Genomic DNA, 19,183 nt, shown 5'->3' with positions numbered 1-19,183 from the left:
TTTCCTCATTTGACCAAGTGAGTTGGAAGCTGGGCTCCGTACATCTTCCCCCACACACAGAGTGCAGGGGCAGCCAGGGCTTTGTCCTCAGTTGTATTTAGAATTTGGGATTCCTACAATCAGTGACTCTCTCCTTTTTGCAATTTCTCCCTCATTTACCAACCTCTCTGCCAGCCACAAACTTTTACCTCAAGTGAGTTAAACTCCAGACAAAATGAGCAGGGCCCCAGCCCTCTCCTATCTCTGTCATCAATACTTTTTAGGTTCCTGTTTCCAGGCTGGGCAGTTAGAAGTAGGATCGGCGGTCCCACCGGCTGCCCTGGGGTCTCGGGACAGGGGCTGGGGGGTCTCACATGTTGCCCTTCCTGTGTCGCAGCAGCACACACTGCCGCCATCCCAGTAGTGTCCTGTGGCTGGCTGGCCCCACCTCCCAACGGACAAAAGGAGGGCAACAGGTACCTGGCAGGTTCCACCATCTACTTCCACTGTGACAACGGCTACAGCCTGGCCAGGGCAGAGACCAGCACCTGCCAGGCTGATGGCACCTGGTCCTCACCCACCCCGGAGTGCCAGCCAGGTGAGGACACCCTGCTCATATACCTGCCTGCACCTGTCCCCACTCACCACCCCAGAGGGCCCCTCGCTGACACTCGCTTCCCCACCAGTTCGCAGCTACACGGTGCTTTTGGGCATCATCTTTGCAGGCCTTGCGGTGGTGGCGGCGGTTGCACCCGGGGCTGTGGGTGAGGGCACCTGCAGGGGAAGGGAGGGCATACCCAGGGCCAATTCTGTTGACCATGACCCTCCACCACCCCTGCCTTGCTTGTGGTGGAACCCTCAGCGGCACCTGAGGTGCAGCCCCTGCGGTGAACCCCCCATGCTGAGATGCACGTGTGGGTCCCTCTGGCCTTGGCTGCAGCAGCCACACCTGCCTGGGCACATCCCGAGGGCCCTTGTACCCTCAGTGCTGACAGGCCCCTCCCAGGTCCCCACCCATCCCAACCAGGAATCTTTTCATTCGCTCAGTTCCCTGAAGCAAGGGGTTCGGATGCTGGCGCTACCGCTTGCCAGGGGCATCCTTAACTGTGCAGGGCTGGCGACCTTGCAGTGGCTTTTGAGGACTGAGGGAGAGACAGGAGCACAAGAGTGGCTCTGTGCAGGCCAGCAGTGAACGTTACCGGGTGAGTTCCCTCCAGATGGCTCCCGGGATGCTCCGTAGGGAGGACATGTCCCCCCATCCTGGCCTCTTGGCTTTTGACCAGGTGGGTACGATGTGGGCACCTTGGTGGGTGTGAAGGCCTGAGGTCGGACCGCCCAGGCCTCTAGCCAGGGCTGGGAGAGGCGTGAAGGCCCAGGGCTTCCCCTCAGTCTCCCCGCAGGAATGGGGAGGAGGTGAGGGCAGCCCGAAGCCTCGCGTGGCTGGACTACTCACCCTTCAGGTCCATCCAGCTCTGCTCGGCGAAGCTCAGCACCTCCTGGTTCAGCAGCACCTCCAGACCTCTGGTCCCGTTGGCCAGCCTGACCTCCACCACGTCTGAGTTGCCCTCCTGGACGGCCATTGCAGTCAGCCCTGTGCCACGGGTCTGTGTGCCTGTGGTGGTGGGAGCGGAACGGGCGCCACTTGGCTCCAGCCTCCCACCTTGGATCTACCCTGTGCCACCCAGAGCAGCCCCTAGCCCTGGCCTCACCATTGGACATCCTCCCGGGCTGGGCCCGCGCCTGCACCCTCAGATCAGTCAGCACTGCCTCTAGCAGCACGTACTCTCCGCGCCCATTGAATGTGAAGTTGGTGCCGTCAAAGGTCACAAAGTGTGGGTCTCTGAAGGCGGAGGCTGGGGTGAGAGTGGAGGGTCAGGTGGGGTGCACCCCAGCCCAGCCCGATCTTTCCCAGGGTCCGGGGCACAGGATGGCACCCACCTAGTCGCGGGGGCCGGTAGTTGCGGCAGTCATTGGAGGGCCGCCGTTGCATGTAGCGGGCACAGTCGGGTGCCCAGAGGCAGCAATAATAGAAGCTGAGGACATCGTAGAGCCAGTGGGACATGCCGGGCACTCGGGGTGGCGTGCGGAACGGGGGTGCGCCCCAGTCATGGCCGCGGTCGGGAGTGCTGCCGCTGCTGGAGTCAGCCGTCAGGAGCTGCGTCCCGTCCGCTGTGTAGCAGCACTGCTGACCCGAGCCGTACCGAGGGCTGCGGGAGCCAGTGGGTCACGGCCAGGCCACTGTTGGGAGCCCACCCCTGTCCCCAGTCCCCACCCCGGCCCCAGCCTGGGGGCTCACCTGGCCTGCACAGAGCGCACACAGTGCACGGCCCCGGGGTGGTAGGTGCACACACTGCCCTGCTCCATGTCACAGCCATAGTCCGTCTGCAGAGCAGCAGGTGGCTGTCACCCAGTGGCCTCCGGTTCTGTCATCGCCTTCCCGAGGCCAACTCTGCAGGTGCCCTGAGACCCCCGCCCCACCCTCCAGGACACCTCTGTCTGCCTCCCCTGGTGCTGTCCTCAGTGGGGAGGCGACACCCTCATCCCCTCTACTGGGCCCTGATTGGAGGCTCACGAAGAAGCGGCCGGAGTCTGCCCGGGCCTGGGTCAGGGTGCAGGGGCAGTCCGGCAGCTCCTCCAGGAAGCTGGGCAGCTGATCCTCCAGCTCCTCCCAGGCCTGGCACTGAGTGCGTGCCCAGGCCACAGGGTCCTCTCGGAAGTCATCGCTCAGGTGCCAGGCCAGCGCGTGGTCATTGGTCCAGAGCGCCTGCATGTCCCTGTGGAGACAATGATGCTGGAGCTGGGGCCAGGCCACACCACCCCATGGTCGCCCACTCTCCGCACCCCCAACCCGGGCTGCGCAGGCAAGCACGATGGGCCGCAGGCAGCCGGGCCCTCCGCCCATCACCCGTGCCTCCACGCCTTCTTTCTTCTGCCCCGCGTAATTTTTTTTTTTTTTTAAGACAGAGTCTCGCTCTCTCAGCCAGGCTGGAGTGCAGAGACATGATCTCAGCTCACTGCAACCTCTGCCTCCGGGCTCAAGCAATTCCCCTGCCTCAGCCTCCTGAGTAGCTGGGATTACAGGCATGTGCCACCAGGTCCAGCTAATTTTTGTATTTTTAGTAGATACGGGGTTTCACCATGTTGGCCAGGCTGGTCTTGAACTCCTGACCTCAGGTAATCCACCCGCCTGGGCCTCCCAAAGTGCTGGGATTATAGGCGTGAGCCACCATGCCCGGCCTGCCCCGTGTAATTTTTGCTCTCCTGAGAAACCTCTCCTGAGGTGGTTACGTGGAGTGCCTGGGGCTCGTGTCCCTGCACAGCCCAGGTTGTCATCATCCTCAGTCCCACAGCTCTGGCTCCCAGTGAGGACTCTGCAAGTGGCGCTGGTGTGGGGTATGAGCCACCTGAACGCAGTTTCTCCACCTCACAGGGGTCAGCAGCACCCGACGAACAGCAGCAGGAGGAGCTGCGAGAGCAGTCGCTCATGGACAGAGCTGCACTTGGGCATCTCCTGCCACCACCCCCTCCCCAGGGGAGCCCAAGGTAGGGGAGGTTTGGCGTGGAATGAAACGGGAGTGAGGGACACAAAGAGGTGGGAAGTGGGAGGGCTCCAGCCCCACCAAGTATGCAGAGACTCCCTCATTGTCCTGGACACCACAGGGCCACCTGCAGGTCTTCTGTGCATGGGCCTGGGAGGCAGACCTGCCCTAAGGGTGATGTGGAGACTACAGGTGCCACATGAACCAGCACCCACTCTAGCCATCAGCCTGCAGGTTGACTAAGGGTCAGGCCAGGTTTGAACCCATGCTTGACTGGGCCAGGACCCGTGGCTAGAGCACCTGGGCGCTCCTTCAGTCCTGGTCTGCAGGAAGGAGGACAGCAGACTTTAGGACCCCACAGCACGGCAGTGCTGACCATTTCACCCTCTTGGTCCCCTTGAGGAACAGGGACGGGGAGCCCTCTGGGGATGGGCGAGGTCTTCCAGGACAGGCTTGATTTTGGTCCTGTTTTCTGAGGTTGGGTTAAAACACCGACCATGGCAGAGGGGGCACAGCTCGGGTTCCCACACATCACTTTTCACAGCCTCCAAGGGCAGCAGTGCACGTGGAGGAGACGTTTCCCATGAGGCCAAGGCCTTCAGTGCTCACCGATGCCCTCGGCGAAGTTGGGGTAGAACTCGTCGGTGAAGAGGGGCTCAGGCAGCTCACGGAAGTACAGCTTCAGCGTCCCTGCGATGGTGTTCACGTCCATCTCGCTCATCATCACCGACACGTCCTTGTTATCTGGAAAGAGCACGGAAATGCAGCGGCCTCCTTCAGGATCCCGAGTGAGTCTCCCACCATCCCTGCCTTGGCTAAAGCACCATCCCTGCCACGCTGACCACTGTGCAGGTCCCTCCCCGGCTTTAAGCAGCTCATCTGACCCCTCCCAAGAGCTGTGTGTGGTTCTGTGTCTGCAGAGTTGATGGGGCTGCATGGGCATTCCCATTCCTCTCCCCTGCTTGGCCCGATGTGACGGCCAGGAGGAGGCCAGCACAGCAGGACACAGTGCCTGCGTGGGAATCGGGTGACTCTGCCCTGTACATAGCAACCACCCCTGCACCAGTGTCTTCTGATGGCAGGAAGGCTGTGGGAGAATCTGATTGGTTTCAGTGTTTGAATCAATGTCTTCCTTTGGACCCAATGGGCCACTGGTGCTTGCGTCCTCACCACAGGCCAGGTCTATTCTGGGCCCCCAGAGGGAAATTACCACAGGGCCCACCCAGGGGTGATAGGCATTCTAGGGGTCCTGGTCAGGGTCAGTGGTGTGTGCCCCAAAGAAGGGTCTGCAGGCACAAAATCCTGTTGCTTTGCAGATGCTGGAAAGGACCTTCTGGGGCCTCTGTGTCCTCCTCTGGCACTTGAGGCAGGTCCATGTCTTTCATAGCCTGAGAGAGTTGGTGAAATGGAGGCAGAGATGCTTCAGCCCCAGCCTGAGCTGGGTCCCATCAGTGTCCTCTGCCCACCGCATCGTCACACAGGGCAGTGGACAGACTGCACTGAGTCCTGGGCTTCCACCTCCTGTCCACCCCCAAGGCAGGAAGGCCAAGGCCCCACAGAAGCCCCTGGTTCACCCCAGCAAGTGGCATGCATGGCTAGGATGGTTTAAAAACTGGCTTCTACAGAAGCTATTTCTATAATTCTTGTCTTCTCTTTTTTAAAAATAGTAACACTGTAAATGAAGAAAAGACACAGAAAAGCATGTGACATGCCCGGACCATGGAGCACTCTGAGATCTCATCGCGGACACCGCCTCCCACACCTCCATCCTGTCCTCCCCAGGCCACCACTGACTGACGTCGAAGGCTGCCTTCAGTGCCTGGATGTCCGTGGCCACTCCGGACACGCGGTAGATGCCCACCTCCTTCATGCCTCGGCGCTCGAGCTCCTCCACGCAGTGGCGTACGATGTAGGGCACCTCGGACCTCTGTCTCCTGCGGCAGTAGGGAATGTTCTCAGTGTCCCGGCAGCCCTGCGTGGGCCACACACAGGAGACCTGCTCTATGGAGGTGGAGTGAGGATGATGGTTAAGGTGACTAGGTGTGGGGCTGCACAGAGAACCTTCTGCATGCCTGTGCTCCCTCTGCAAGCTCAGTCCTCATTGCATGTACTGTCTCAGGACCTTTCAAGCAGCCAGAACCCCTGCAAGTCACACATGATCTTTGTGGGAAGGTCAGGAGGCCTGTCTAAGTAAAGTCAGCACAGAAAGGGCATCTGACAGATTCCAGGCCTGGGGTTAGCAGCCTGTGTCCCCAGCTGGGAGATCAGACCCGGTGTTGGTCCTGCCACCCGCGTGCTGTGTGAGAAGAGAATCCCTGACCCCTGCCCTGGGCCTGGGCCTTAACACACATCCGATGAATGAATGAAGGGTTGCCTCAGCACCAGCGCTCTAAGTCCTGCGCTGCTAAGTGCTTTACTCCTCTGAGTCCTAGCACTGAACAATTCCAATACCGCCACACAGGACACTAGAGTAAGAATACTTCAAAGTTAGAACAGAGCGCTGTGCTGAGGCCTTAACTTTAGCTTTGTTTTGCAACTGGGTTTAGGAGCACATCAAAGCCGCTTCTCAAGCCACCCTCATTAGCAGTGGTTATTTGGGGGGGCTGCTGCTGGAGTCCTCGCTGCTCATGCCCAGAGCCCTCCCAGAGTGCTACGCAAGTGGCTGCCGTGCAGTTGGGGGTGAGTGTGCTGTTTAGACACAGAAAGGAGTCCGGGGTATGATTGATGGAGGCCCCGGCCCACATGACCAGCAAGTTCAGGGGCCCAGCCGGATTCCAACCTGGGGAAGCAAATGAATTCTCAGAGGAAGTGGTCTGTGTCTGCAAGAACTGCTCTCAAACCCAACAGGCTTCTCTTGGCAACTGACTCGTGACAAAGGGGCAGGGGTTATGGCCATTCAACAGGAACCTGGGACCATGACAAATTCCAAGCGAGGGCAGAAAACTGCACTCGGGCAGTTCCTGGAGCCAGCCCTACTGCTTCCAAGCAAGGCGGCAAGGACATTCCTGAGCTGGTGTTGAGTAAACACAGGAGGTAGCTGAACACACCAAGTGTTCCCTGGGGCCTGACCTCACCACGAAGCGGCCACGCAGAGAGAGGAGAGACCCACACATGCTCTTCTCTGCAGAAACAGCTGAAGGGACAGGCACCCTCAGTGCATGAGCCCAAGCCCCTCCCCACTCACTTGGTGACCACAGCAATCTCGGCTCCGAAGACCCCTGTTTTCATGATGGCATCCTCTTCAAGTTGAACTCTCTGCTGTTGAACTTGACCAAGAGCTTTACTTCAATCTATAGAGGGGAGAAAGGGCATAGTCCACTAATCTTTCTGGCCCTCATAGCCCAAGGTCCCAAGGGCCCCTTGGAGTCTCATCAAATATTTCCACTCCCAAGGCATGCAGAGGTCTCAGCATGGGGTAGGGCTGCCCCTCAGGGAATCCCCTAGTCTGGGCGACAGGGGATTGTTGAAGAGCCAGGATTGTTGAAGATGGTGTAAAGGACTGGCTTCTGCAGAACCACCTCCTAAAATCCCTGCTGCTTCTCTTGGTTGCTTACTTTTTTTTAAATATGGGATCTTGCAATGTTGCCCAGGCTGTACTCGAACTCTTGGGCTCCAGTGATTCTCCTGGCTCAGCCACTAGAGTAGCTCAGACCATAGGTGTACTGTGCCCACTCTCTCTTTCTTAATAACAATTAAAAATTAAGTAGGAAAGACAGAATAGTATAAGAAAAAGCCAAGAATCATCAAATATTAACATTTTACCATATATGCCCAGGCCTTTTTGGGTGTGTCATTGCTTTTAAGGTCTAAACCTTTCTGGGGTACCTAAAGACAAATCAGAGGTCTCCATTTCTTTTTTTTTTTTTTTTTTTTTTTTTGAGACGGAGTCTCGCTCTGTCGCCCAGGCTGGGGTGCAGTGGCCGGATCTCAGCTCACTGCAAGCTCCGCCTCCCGGGTTTACGCCATTCTCCTGCCTCAGCCTCCCGAGTAGCTGGGACTACAGGCGCCCGCCAAGAGGTCTCCATTTCTACATGCAGTCCCCAGGTCCCCGAGTGGAGGCCCCACCTGTACTGGTGGTGCCATGAGACCTTTGTTTGAGGAGGGATGCTCAGGGCCTGGCTGGCAACTGCATCCCAGTCAGTGAATGACGATTCCCGGGCACGGTGATTCTGCTCTTCGGGGAACCTCCCTCCTCCAACCAGGCTCCGTGTCAGATGCTGGCTCAGGCTCAGCCACCTCTGACGGATTTGAAAATGAAGAGGCCACCCTACCCTTCTGGGGGATGTGGGCACCAGGAAAGTCCCACGGACACGTACCCCATTCATGGTGATGACAGCATACTGTCAGTCTCTGTCCTGCAGGGCCTGTGGGTCCAGCTGAAAGCAAGGAGTCATGACTGGCAGAGGCCCTGGGGTCTGTTCAGAGGCTGCACGGGGCAGCAGCCCACACCCACCACTTCTCCAGTCCTTAGTCAGAGACAGAGCCTGACTGTGGCCAGCATCTCCATCCAGAGGCTAAGCGAGGTAGAGTAAGGAGGGGCCTGCCAGTTACCCCTGGAACCCAGGGCCCCACTGCTCCCAGAGCCTTGCTGCCTGGGGCTCCCACCCCCTCCTCCCTCTGCCCCTCCCAGTTGGGAGCTGATGCGCAGGCTGGCAGACTCTCTCCACCCGGCTCCCATCACCACGGGTGCTATGTGGAGCTCACTGAAGGGCGAGTTGTCCAGCAGCAACTTCAGTAACAACTCCTGGGGGCCTGGTATCCACTGCTGCTGTCTGGGGAACTGTGGACACTGTTCTCCCCCTGCACCATGAACAGCTTGTGGCAGGAGCCTGCAGGCCACACCAGTCCCGTGGTTCAGAATCAGGCCCAGGATGACCCAGAGCCAAGCCCTAAATCAAGCAGCTGGTGAGGCGGCCGGGAGGAAGCCCCTCTGTGACCCCTCTTCTACCCCCACCCAGCCCTGTCCAGGCAGCTAGCCTGCAGGAACTTGTCCTTAATGTCACCTGAACACAGTCTGTGCTGGTACGAAACACCCTGTCATGACCAAGCCACACGTCCCCCGTCCGTGAAGGCTCTGTCTCCCGTTTTATGGGGAGCACCAGCTCTGTGTCAGCAGTTCCTGGGTACACAGAGACCACTGGCTGGGCTGGGTGAATGAGCAGTACCATCGTGTTAAAAATACACCTTCCTGGGCTCCACCTGTAGAAAACTGGACTCATAATCTGGGTGGGACCTGGGATTTGCACAACTAGAAACCCCAGGTAGTTCTGGAGTGAAGCCAGGTCACAGAGCCACCATCTGACTCCAGACAAGGCCACTGCATCTGGCCTTGTGTTTCCACCCCTTGATGCAGGTGATGGTTCATTTCAGCCACAAGGCAAGCTGCCTAAGAGCAGGGACCACACCTCATGATGTCTGCACACATTCACGTGCGTGCACACATACACACATACGACGGTGCTGAGCACAGCACCAGGCCTAGAGAGGAGCTGAGGACAGGCATCATGTTCACTGCAAGGGACCCTAGAGACCACAGCCACCTGGGCCTTCTGCAGGTGAAGTGGCTAGAAAATAAGAAGTTCTGGAGCAGGTCAAGGAGCCCAACCAGCTGCCCCTACTTCACAGATGTGTGCACCTGGGCCTCCCTCCCTGCACCTGCTCAGCACAAAGGCTCACCACAGGCACACCTGGGGCGTGACCCCTCCTCACCTCCCCTTCTAGGTCCTACCAGTTAACGTTTCCCAGGGATCTGAAATGTACAGCCAGAGTGGCACAGAGAAGCAAAGGGTGGCAGGACGTCTCCCACCAGGGGCTATGTGGCCACAGGCTCTCATTCTGCTTCTGGCCCTGAAGGTTTTCAGAGGCCACACTCCAGGCCTCAGGGACCCCACCCTGAGAAGCAGCAGCTGTGAGCAGGGACCGGTCAGTCAGAAGCCACACACAAAAAGGAATCTCTCAAGTGGCAATTCCCCCAGAGTGAACCCTAAGCAGAGGCAGGAGAGGATAACATGAGGGATGGGGACAGAGTGCGCTTTCTCTGGAAAGGGAGAGTTTAATACCCCTGCTGGGAGCTTTAAAAAATTGAAGCCCTGCCTGTAATATCAGCACTTTCAAAGGCCAAGGCAGGAGGATCACTTGAGCCCATGAGTTTAATACCAACCTGGGCAATATAGTGAGACCTTGTCTGTATCAAAAAAAAAAAAATTTTTTTTAAGGTAGCCAAGCATGGTGGCACATGCCTGCAGTCCCAGCTACTTGGCAGGCTGGGGTGGGAGCACTGCTTGAGCCTGGTAGGTGGAGGCTACTGTGAGTCAAGATCATGCCATTGCACTCCAGCCTGTGCAACAGAGTGAGATACCCTGGCTCTAACTAACTAACCTAACTAACTAACTGGAAACATAGAAACGTGTTAAGCAGGAGACATTCTTCCCTTTCCTTCAAAGAACAGCCATCACTGGGCCCCTCTCCCCTTGAAAACTCAGAACTGGCAGAAGCAGCTAACAAGCAACCCAGAGTCCAGGTAAGAAAAGAGACAGAAAGAGAAGCGGTCAGACATCAGGCGGCTGCCTCTCTGAGCCCCCCTGGAACCACGGCCCACATGCCAGCCCATTAATGAAATAATAATGAAAACTACTCACATCTAACAGGAGATTAGACATCCAGATAAAAGAGGGTCAAATATCCCCAAACAATGCAACGCAAAGGGTCTTTGCCATGGCAAACTGTAATCAGACTATTTAAAGTCAATGTGAAGATGCAAATTCTAAAACCACCAAGAGAAAAGGATCTAGTCACCTATAAAGCAAACCCCATCAGATGAAGTGCAGATTTCACAGCCCAGCAAATAGAAAACATGTGCTTAAAGGCATAGGAGGCAGAGAAGAACAAGGCTGGAGACAGGCAAGGCCAGCATTCCCCTCAAGATGACAGCCAATCCTGGAAGAGGAGGCTGAGAGACAGAGCAGTGGGGTTTTTTTCTTTCTTTCTTTTTTTTTTTGAGACAGAGTCTCGCTTAGTCACCCAGGCTGGAGTGCAGTGGTGCGATCTCGGCTCACTGCAAGTTCCGCCTCCCGGGTTCACGCCATTCTCCTGCCTCAGCCTCCCGAATAGCTGGGACTACAGGTGCCCACTACCATGCCCAGCTAATTTGTCATATTTTCAGTAGAGACGGGGTTTCACCATGTTAGGATGGTCTCAATCTCCTGACCTTGTGATCCACCCAACTCGGCCTCCCAAAGTACTGGGATTACAGGTGTGAGCCACCATGCCCAGCTGATTCTTTTTCTCTTCTTCCCTTTTTTTTTTTTTTTTTTTTTTTTGCTGAGACAGGGTCGCTATTACTTTTAATGGCAAAAACCACACTTACTTTTGTACCAACCTAATATATTGCTCAGGGTGGTCTCAAATTCCTGGCCTGAAGTAATCCTCCTGCTTCAGTCTCCTGAGTAGCTGGGACTATAGGCGTGAGCCACCACACCTGTTCTAGAGCAGTGTTGTTGACCTACTCACGTGGCTGAGGGAGGCAATGCCATAATGCCCCACACGTGGGGTGCAGGTTTCTTACTCTAGGAGTGACAGTCAACCAGAAATAGAGCAGCCCTCAGGAGCACTGGATCCAGCTTCAGATCATCTCAGCCGCTCAAATGCATAAGGGAGATCCCAGAATTTCAGACTTCTAGGCCTCACGTTATTTTATTTTTATTTATTTATTTGAGACAGCATCTCACTCTGTTGCCCAGGTTGGAGTGCAGTCTCAGGATCATGGCTCACTGCAGCGTCGATCACCTTGGTTCAAGTGAGACTCCCACCTCAGCATCCCAAACACCTGGGACTACAGGCACACACTACCACGCCTAGCTAATTTTTTATTTTTTGTAGAGATGGGGTTTCACCATGTTGCGCAGGCTGATTTTGAACTTCTAGGCTCAAGCAATCTGCCTGCCTCAGCCTCCCAAAGTGATGAGATTACAAGCATGAGCCATCGTGCTGGGGCTGGAAATTATTTTTAAAAATTATTTATTGCTGGGTACAGTGGCTCACGCCTGTAATCCCAGCACTTTGGGAGGCTGAGGCAGGCAGATCATGAGGTCAGGAGTTCGAGACCAGCCTGACCAACATGGTGAAACCCCATCTCTACTAAAAATACAAAAATTAGCCAGGCATGCTGGCACCTGCCTGTAATCCCAGCTAGTCGGGAGGCGGAGGTAGGAGAGTTGAACCCTGGGATGTGGAGGTTGCGGTGAGCCGAGATCATGTCATTGCACTCCAGCCTGGGAACAGAGCGAGACTCCATCTCAAAAAAAAAATTATTTCTAACAATTTTTATACACACCCTCCATTGCCAAATTAAAAACAACCAAGCAAACAAGGAAATAAGACAGCAGGAACAAAGCTCAAGAGAAAGCAGAGACAATTTTTTAAAAGGCCCATAGGATCTCTAGATTATGAAATTGTCAGACCATGAACTTTAAAATAAGTACTTTATATCTATATTCAAGGATATAAAGAAACAAGAATTTAATCAGAAAACTGGCCACTATAAAAAAATAGACGCACTGGGCATGGTGACTCACTCCTGTAATCCCAGCACTTTGGGAGGCTGAGGTGGGTGGATCACCTGAGGTCAGGAGTTCAAGACCAGCCTGACCAATATGGTGAAACCCCATCTCTACTAAAATTACAAAAATTAGCCAGGCATGGTGGCATGTGCCTGTAGTCCCAGCTACTCGGGAGATTGAGACAGGAGAATCTCTTGAACCGGGAGGTGGAGGTTCCAGTGAGCCGAGATCGTGCCACTCTACTCCAGCCTGGGCAACAGAGCGAGACTCCGTCTCAAAAAAAAAAAAAAAATGGAGGCTGGGAGTGGTGGCTCACGCCTATAATCCCAGCACGTTGGGAGACAGCGGGGTGAATCACATGAGGCCAGGAGTTCAAGACCAGCCTGGCCAACATGGTGAAACCCGTCTCTACTAAAAACGCAAAACTGAGTTAGGCATGGTAATCCCAGTTACTCAGGAGGCTGAGGCACGAGAATCGCTTGAACCTGGGAGGCAGAGGCTGCAGTGAGTTGAGATCGTACCACTGAACTCCAGCCTGAGCAACAGATAGAGACTGTGTCTCCAAAAAAAAAAAAAAAAAAAATGGAATTAGGAACTCAATTTGAACAGCACAGTAGACACAAACATAAAAAATAAATAAATAAATAATGAACTGGTATTTATTTATTTATTTATTTGAGACAGAGTCTTACTCTGTTGCCCAGGCTGGAGGACAGTGGCATGATCTCAGCTCACTGCAACCTTCACCTCCCGGGTTCAAGCCATTCTCCTGCCTCAGCCTCCCAAGTAGCTGGGGTTACAGGTGCCCCACCACCATGTCCGGCTAATTGGGAGATAGTTTGATACAAAATGTACAAATTGAAGTACAAAGAGAAAAATAGACAGAACACACAGGAAATGGATTAACAGACATGGGAGATACTTTAACAAGGTATAAGTCATGTGAAATTGGAGTCTCATAAGGAGAGAAGAGAGAGGATGGGAAAGACGTAATACTTGAAGAGATAAAGCTGAGAATTTTCTTTTTTTTTTTTTTTTTTTGTTGAGACAGAGTCTCGCTTTGTTGCCCAGACTGGAGTGCAGTGGCCGGATCTCAGCTCACTGCAAGCTCCGCCTCCCGGGTTCACGCCATTCTCCTGCCTCAGCCTCCCGAGTAGCTGGGACTACAGGCGCCCGCCACCTCGCCCGGCTAGGTTTTTGTATTTTTTAGTAGAGACGGGGTTTCACCGTGTTAGCCAGGATGGTCTCGATCTCCTGACCTTGTGATCCGCCCGTCTCGGCCTCCCAAAGTGCTGGGATTACAGGCTTGAGCCACCGCGCCCGGCCAAAGCTGAGAATTTTCTAAAATGGACAAAAAAGAATGAAGTCATAGAATGAAGAACCACCTAAATGCATCAGTGTAAAACTGCTCAAAGCCAAGGACAAACCTTTTTAAAGCAGCCAGAGGAAAAAAGATACTGCCTTCAGGCTGGGGTGTAGGGGTTGCTCACACCTGTAATCCCAGCACTTTGGGAGGCTGAGGAGGGTGGATTACCTGAAACGAAGAGTTCGGGATCAGCCTGACCAACACGGCAAAAATTCATCTCTATTAAAAATACAACAATTAAGGGGCCAGGTGCAGTGGCTCACACCTGTAATCCCAGCACTTTGGGAGGCCAAGACAGGTGGATCACAAGTTCAGGAGATCGAGACCATCCTGGCTAACATGGTGAAATCCCGTCTCTACTAAAAATACAAAAAATTAGCTGGGAGTGGTTGTGGGCACCTATAGTCCCAGCTACTCGGAAGCCTGAGGCAGAAGAATGGCGTGAACCCAGGAGGCAGAACTTGCAGTGAACTGAGATCACGCCACTGCACTCCAGCCTGGGCGACAGAGTGAGACTCCATCTCAAAAAACACAACAACAAAAAAAGACATTGCCTTCAAATGAGCAAAATTAGATTGAGAATTGGCTTCTCAATAAAAACAGGAGAAATCAAATACAAGGGAATCATGTTTTCAAACTGAGGAAAGAAAATATCTGCCAACCTAGAATTTTATGTGCACTAACAATATCCTTCAAAAGTGAAAATGGCCGGGCATGGTGGCTCATGTCTGTAATCCCAGCACTTTGGAAGGCCGAGATAGGTGGATCACTTGAGGTCAGGAGTTCAAGACCAGCCTGGCCAACATGGTGAAGCTCCATCTCTACCAAAAATACACAAATTAGCCAGATGTGGTGGTGGGCGCCTGTAATCCCAGCTACTCAATTCTTGAGGCACAAGAATTGCTTGAACCCCAGAGACGGAGGTTGCAGTGAGCCAAGATCTTGCCACTGCACTCCAGCCTGGGTGACAGAACGAGACTCTATCTCAAAAAAAAAAAAAAAAAACCGGCCAGGCATGGTGGCTCATGCCTATAATCCCAGCACTTTGGGAGGCCAAGGTGAGTGGATTGCCAGAGGTCGGAAGTTTGAGAACAGTCTGGCCATCATAGGCAAACCCTGTCTCTACTACAAATACAAAAAAATTATCTGGGCATGGTGGTGTGCACCTGTAATCCCAGCTACTCAGGAGGCTGAGGCAGGGGAATTGCTTGAACCAGGAAAGTAGAGGTTGCAGTGCGCCGAGATCGTGCCACTGCACTCCAGCCTGGGCAACAGAGTGAGACTTCGTCTCAAAAAAAAAAAAAAAAAAAAAAAAAAAATTAGCCAGGCGTGGTGGCTCATGCCTGTAATCCCAGATATTTGGAGGCTGAGACAGGAGAATCACTTGAACCCAGGAGGCAGAAGTTGCAGTGAGCTGAGATCGCACCACTGCACTCCAGCCTGGGCAACAGAGCGAGAGAGCGAGACTCGGTCTCAAAAAACAAATAAAAAAGTGAAAGTGGAATACATATATGTGTGTGTGTGTATATATGTGTGTGTGTATGTGTGTGTATATATAGATAGATATAAATATGGAATATATATGTATATTTTGGCCATGACATAGCCCTCAGGAGATCCTTGACTATGTGTGCAAAGATATTTTTTCCCAAATATATTTTTATAAATAAAAATAAAGGGTAACAGAAGAAGTAAATGTTTGAGTAAATCTAAATGAATGTTATTGTTATAAAATTGTAGTAGTATAGAAAATGGTATTTTGTGGGGTTTAAAATAAATAAAGCATACTGAAATATGTATGGGTAAAGTTATATATCTGGATTTGCACTGAAATAATGTGGGGTAGAAGGAAGCAGGAAAGAGAAAGAGTATACATGAAATTAGCTTGGCCATAAGATTGTTGTTGAAATTGAATGGATACATGGGGCTTCATTATACAATTCTGTTTATTTTTACATAGCTCTACACTCTCAACATAAATAAGAATAAAAACACAAAAAACACACAGATACATCTATGCACGCACACACACAAAAACACATACACACACACATATATGTGTGTGTGTGTGTGTGTGTGTGTATATATATATATATATTTTTTTTTTTTTGAGACGGAGTCTCACTCTGTCGCCCAGGCTGGAGTGCAGTGGTGCGATCTCGGCTCACTGCAATCTCCGTCTCCCAGGTTCACACCATTCTCCTGCCTCAGCCTCTAGAGTAGCTGGGATTACAGGCATGCACCACCACGCCCGACTAATTTGTATTATTTAGTTAGTTAGTTAGTTATTTTATCTTTTATTTTTGAGATGGAGTTTTGCTCTTGTTGCCCAGGCTGGAGTGCAAAGGTGCGATCTCAGCTCACTGCAACCTCCGCCTCCCAGGTTCAAGCAATTCTCCTGCCTCAGCCTCCCGAGTAGCTGGGATTACAGGCATGCGCCATCATGCCCGACTAATTTTGTATTTTTAGTAGAGATGGGGTTTCTGCATGTTGGTCAGGCTGGTCTCAAACTCCTGACCTCAGGTTGTCCTTCCGCCTCGGCCTCCTAAAGTGCTGGGATTACAGGTGTGAGCCATTGCGCCCAGCCAGTTTTTTGTATTTTTAGTAGAAACAGAGTTTCACTGTGTTAGCCAGGATGGTCTCGATTTCCTGACCTTGTGATCTGCCCGCCTCGGCCTCCCAAAGTGCTGGGATTACAGGCATGAGCCACCGCACCCAGCTGCACATATACATATATTTAAAAAACACAAAAATATTAGCATATAAGTCATTGGGGGTAAATTTCATTCCTGTTCCAAGGTTCTTGTACTGACTAGGAAGGGGATAGAAGTACTAACTCATAGGCTAGGCGCAGTGGCTTATGCCTGTAATCCCAACATTTTGGGACGCCGAGGCAGGCGGATCTCTTAAGGTCAGGAGTTCAAGACCAGCCTGGCCAACATGGTGAAACCCTGTCTCTACTAAAAAAAGAATACAAAAATTAGCTGGGCATAGTGGTGCACGCCTGTGATCCCAACTACTCAGGAGACTGAGGCAGGAGAATTGCTTGAACCCAAGAGGCAGAGGTTGCAGTGAACCAAGATTGCTCCACTGCACTCCAGCCTGGACAGCAGAGCGAGACTCCCTCTGTCTCAATGACGACAACAACAAAAAAGTACTAGCTCATGTTAGACTTTGGTAAGTGAAGGATGCATGTTGTAAGCTCTAAAATAATCTACTGTCTCTTTTAAAATAACTCCAAGACTGCACAGTTACAAAACTAATAGAGGAGGAAATTAAATAATAAAAATAATAAATGCAAAACAAGATGTGGGAGGAGATAAGAAGAAAGAGAGTAGGCATGGAAAACAAATTGGTGGTGGCTTTCAACCCAAATAAATAATTAGTTACATTTAAAAGGATAATAAAAATTAAACTAATTGGAAATAAAAACCCAACTAATGCCTTTTATATAAGGATACAGAAAGGTGGAAAATAATGAAAAATATGCATGCATTAACCAAGAAAGCTGTATAACTTCTTTTTTTTTTTTTTTTTTTGAGATAGAGCCTCACCCTGTCTCCCAGGCTGGAGTGCAGTGACATGATCTTGGCTCACAGCAATCTCTCCCTTCTAGGTTCAAGCGATTCTCCCACCTCAGCATCCCAAGTAGCTGGGACTACAGGTGTGCTAACTTAGAATTATATTAGCCACACCCGGCTAATTTTTGTATTTTTCTGTAGAGCCAGAGTCTTGCCATGTTGCCCAGGCTGGTCTTGAACTCCTGGGCTTCAGTGATCCACCCAACTCAACCTCCAACAAAGTGCCGAGATTACAGGCATGAGCCACCATGCCCAGCATTACTATTTTTAATGAAGTAGACTTTAAGAAGAAAAGTATTATTAGAGATAAGAGACATATCACAGAAAAGAAGAAGTTACGAGGAGCCGGGAGCGGTGGCTCATGCCTGTAATCCCAGCACTTTGTGAGGCCAAGGCAGGTGGATCACCTGAGGTTGGGAGTTCGAGACCAGCCTGACCAACATGAAGAAGCCCCATCTCTACTAAAAATACAAAAATTAGCTGAGCATGGTGGCACATGCCTGTAATCCCAGCTACTCGGGAGGCTGAGGGAGGAGAATCGCTTGGACCCAGGAAGTGGAGGTTGCGGTGAGCCAAGATCGCGGCACTGCACTCCAGCCTGGGCAACAAGAGCAAAATTCCATCTCAAAAAAAAAAAAGAAAAGAAGTTACTAGCTAGTTTCAGTATTACTTAACATCCAGGAAACTAGATGTAAAAGGTTTTTAGAGAAACTAAACCAATAGGTTATACATAGAGAGAGATTTATTTAGGAATTGGCTCACACGGTTGTGGGGACTAGCAAGTTTAAAATCTGTATGGCAAACCAGCAGCTTATAAATTCAGGTAAGAGTTGATCTCGAAGTCTGGAACCTAAAACCTGGAGAGCAGTCAGCAGGCCAGAAACTCAGGCAGGATTTACATGTTATAGTGTTAAAGCAGAATTCCTGCTTCTCTGGGAAACCTCAGTTTTACTTAAAGTCAACTGACTGTCAGCGTTAATCACATTGTTTTACCTAAAGTCAGCTGACTGTCAATGTTAATCACATCTATGAGATAACCTCCCAGCAAGATATTGAGAAGTATTTGACCAAACAACAGGGCATCATAGCTTAGCAAAGTTGACACATAAATTAACCATCAGGAGTGAATAGAATATCCAAAAAACAAAGTACTAGGGGTAGTATATCTTATATAGCTCTTATAATTATATAAAATATAGAATGAAGACATTAAGATAAGTTTTAGAACAAAAATATAAACTTTTTTTTTTTTTTTTTTGAGACCAAGTCTTGCTCTGTCACCCAGGCTGTAGTGCAGTGGTGCTATCTTGGCTCACTGCAACATTTGCCTCTTGGGTTCAAGTGATTCTCCTGTCTCAGACTCCCAAGTAGCTGGGATTACAGGCACCCGCTACCATGCCCAGCTAATTTTTGTATTTTTAGTAGAGACAGGGTTTCACCATGTTGCCCAGGCTGGTCTCCAACTCCTGACCTCAAGTGATCCACCCGCCTCGGCCTCCCAAAGTGCTGGGATTACAGGTGTGAGCCACCATGCTCAGCCAAAAATCACCTTTTTGACAAGGATCAAAACAGTCATTAAGCTGGAGATGACAGACCTCACTGTCACCATGCTCCTTTTGTATGTCTACTAGGCACGGTGCTGGGTCCACACTCACATAAGCCTTAGGAATCTGCTCCCAGGGTCTCTGGCTGTAGCAGAATCCCAGTAATAAAACCTGATGCTGAAAGAGTAGGAGACGGAAATTTCAGTGAGCCGAGATTGCGCCACTGCACTCCAGCCTGGTGACAGAGTGAGACACCATCTCAAAAAACAAACAAACAAAAAAAGAGCAAAAGAGACTGGACTCTGGGAGGGCCTGCTGGTGAGAGGTGAGCACAGAGGGGAGAGATGGAGGCAGGAGCGTGGGCTTCTGGTGGCCCCAGCAGACCCTGCAGCAGCATGGCCAGGGGCCCCTGCAGGGAGGGATCTCGGCCAGGATGACGCTGCAGCAGGCCTCTTCCTGAGGCCCCCAGCCAGCCTGGCCAGGGTCCCAGCGTCCAGTGACCCCTGTTCCGCAGCAGCAGCTGGGGCCAGCCCCAGGCTCTCTTCCACTCCCAGCTTCTGAAAACAGGAAGTGGAGAGAGTTGTTCGATAAAACACTGGGGCAAACCACATCCTCT

General features: G+C 51.9%; 2 pseudogenes; one reads left to right on the top strand and one right to left on the bottom strand.

The window, feature by feature from the left end:
- LOC105498473 (glutathione hydrolase 5 proenzyme-like) overlaps positions 1-543 on the top strand; it is a 63,023-nt pseudogene extending 62,480 nt beyond the window's left edge.
- A 4,356-nt stretch (positions 544-4,899) lies between these two features.
- On the bottom strand, positions 4,900-7,843 carry LOC139358685 (uncharacterized; annotated as a pseudogene).
- Positions 7,844-19,183: the final 11,340 nt, after the last annotated feature.

This window comes from Macaca nemestrina, chromosome 15, assembly GCF_043159975.1.
Source record: "Macaca nemestrina isolate mMacNem1 chromosome 15, mMacNem.hap1, whole genome shotgun sequence".
Classification (NCBI taxonomy): Eukaryota; Metazoa; Chordata; class Mammalia; order Primates; family Cercopithecidae; genus Macaca; species Macaca nemestrina.
Note: the sequence above shows the minus strand (reverse complement) of the source record. Positions and strands in the feature narration are given on the sequence as shown.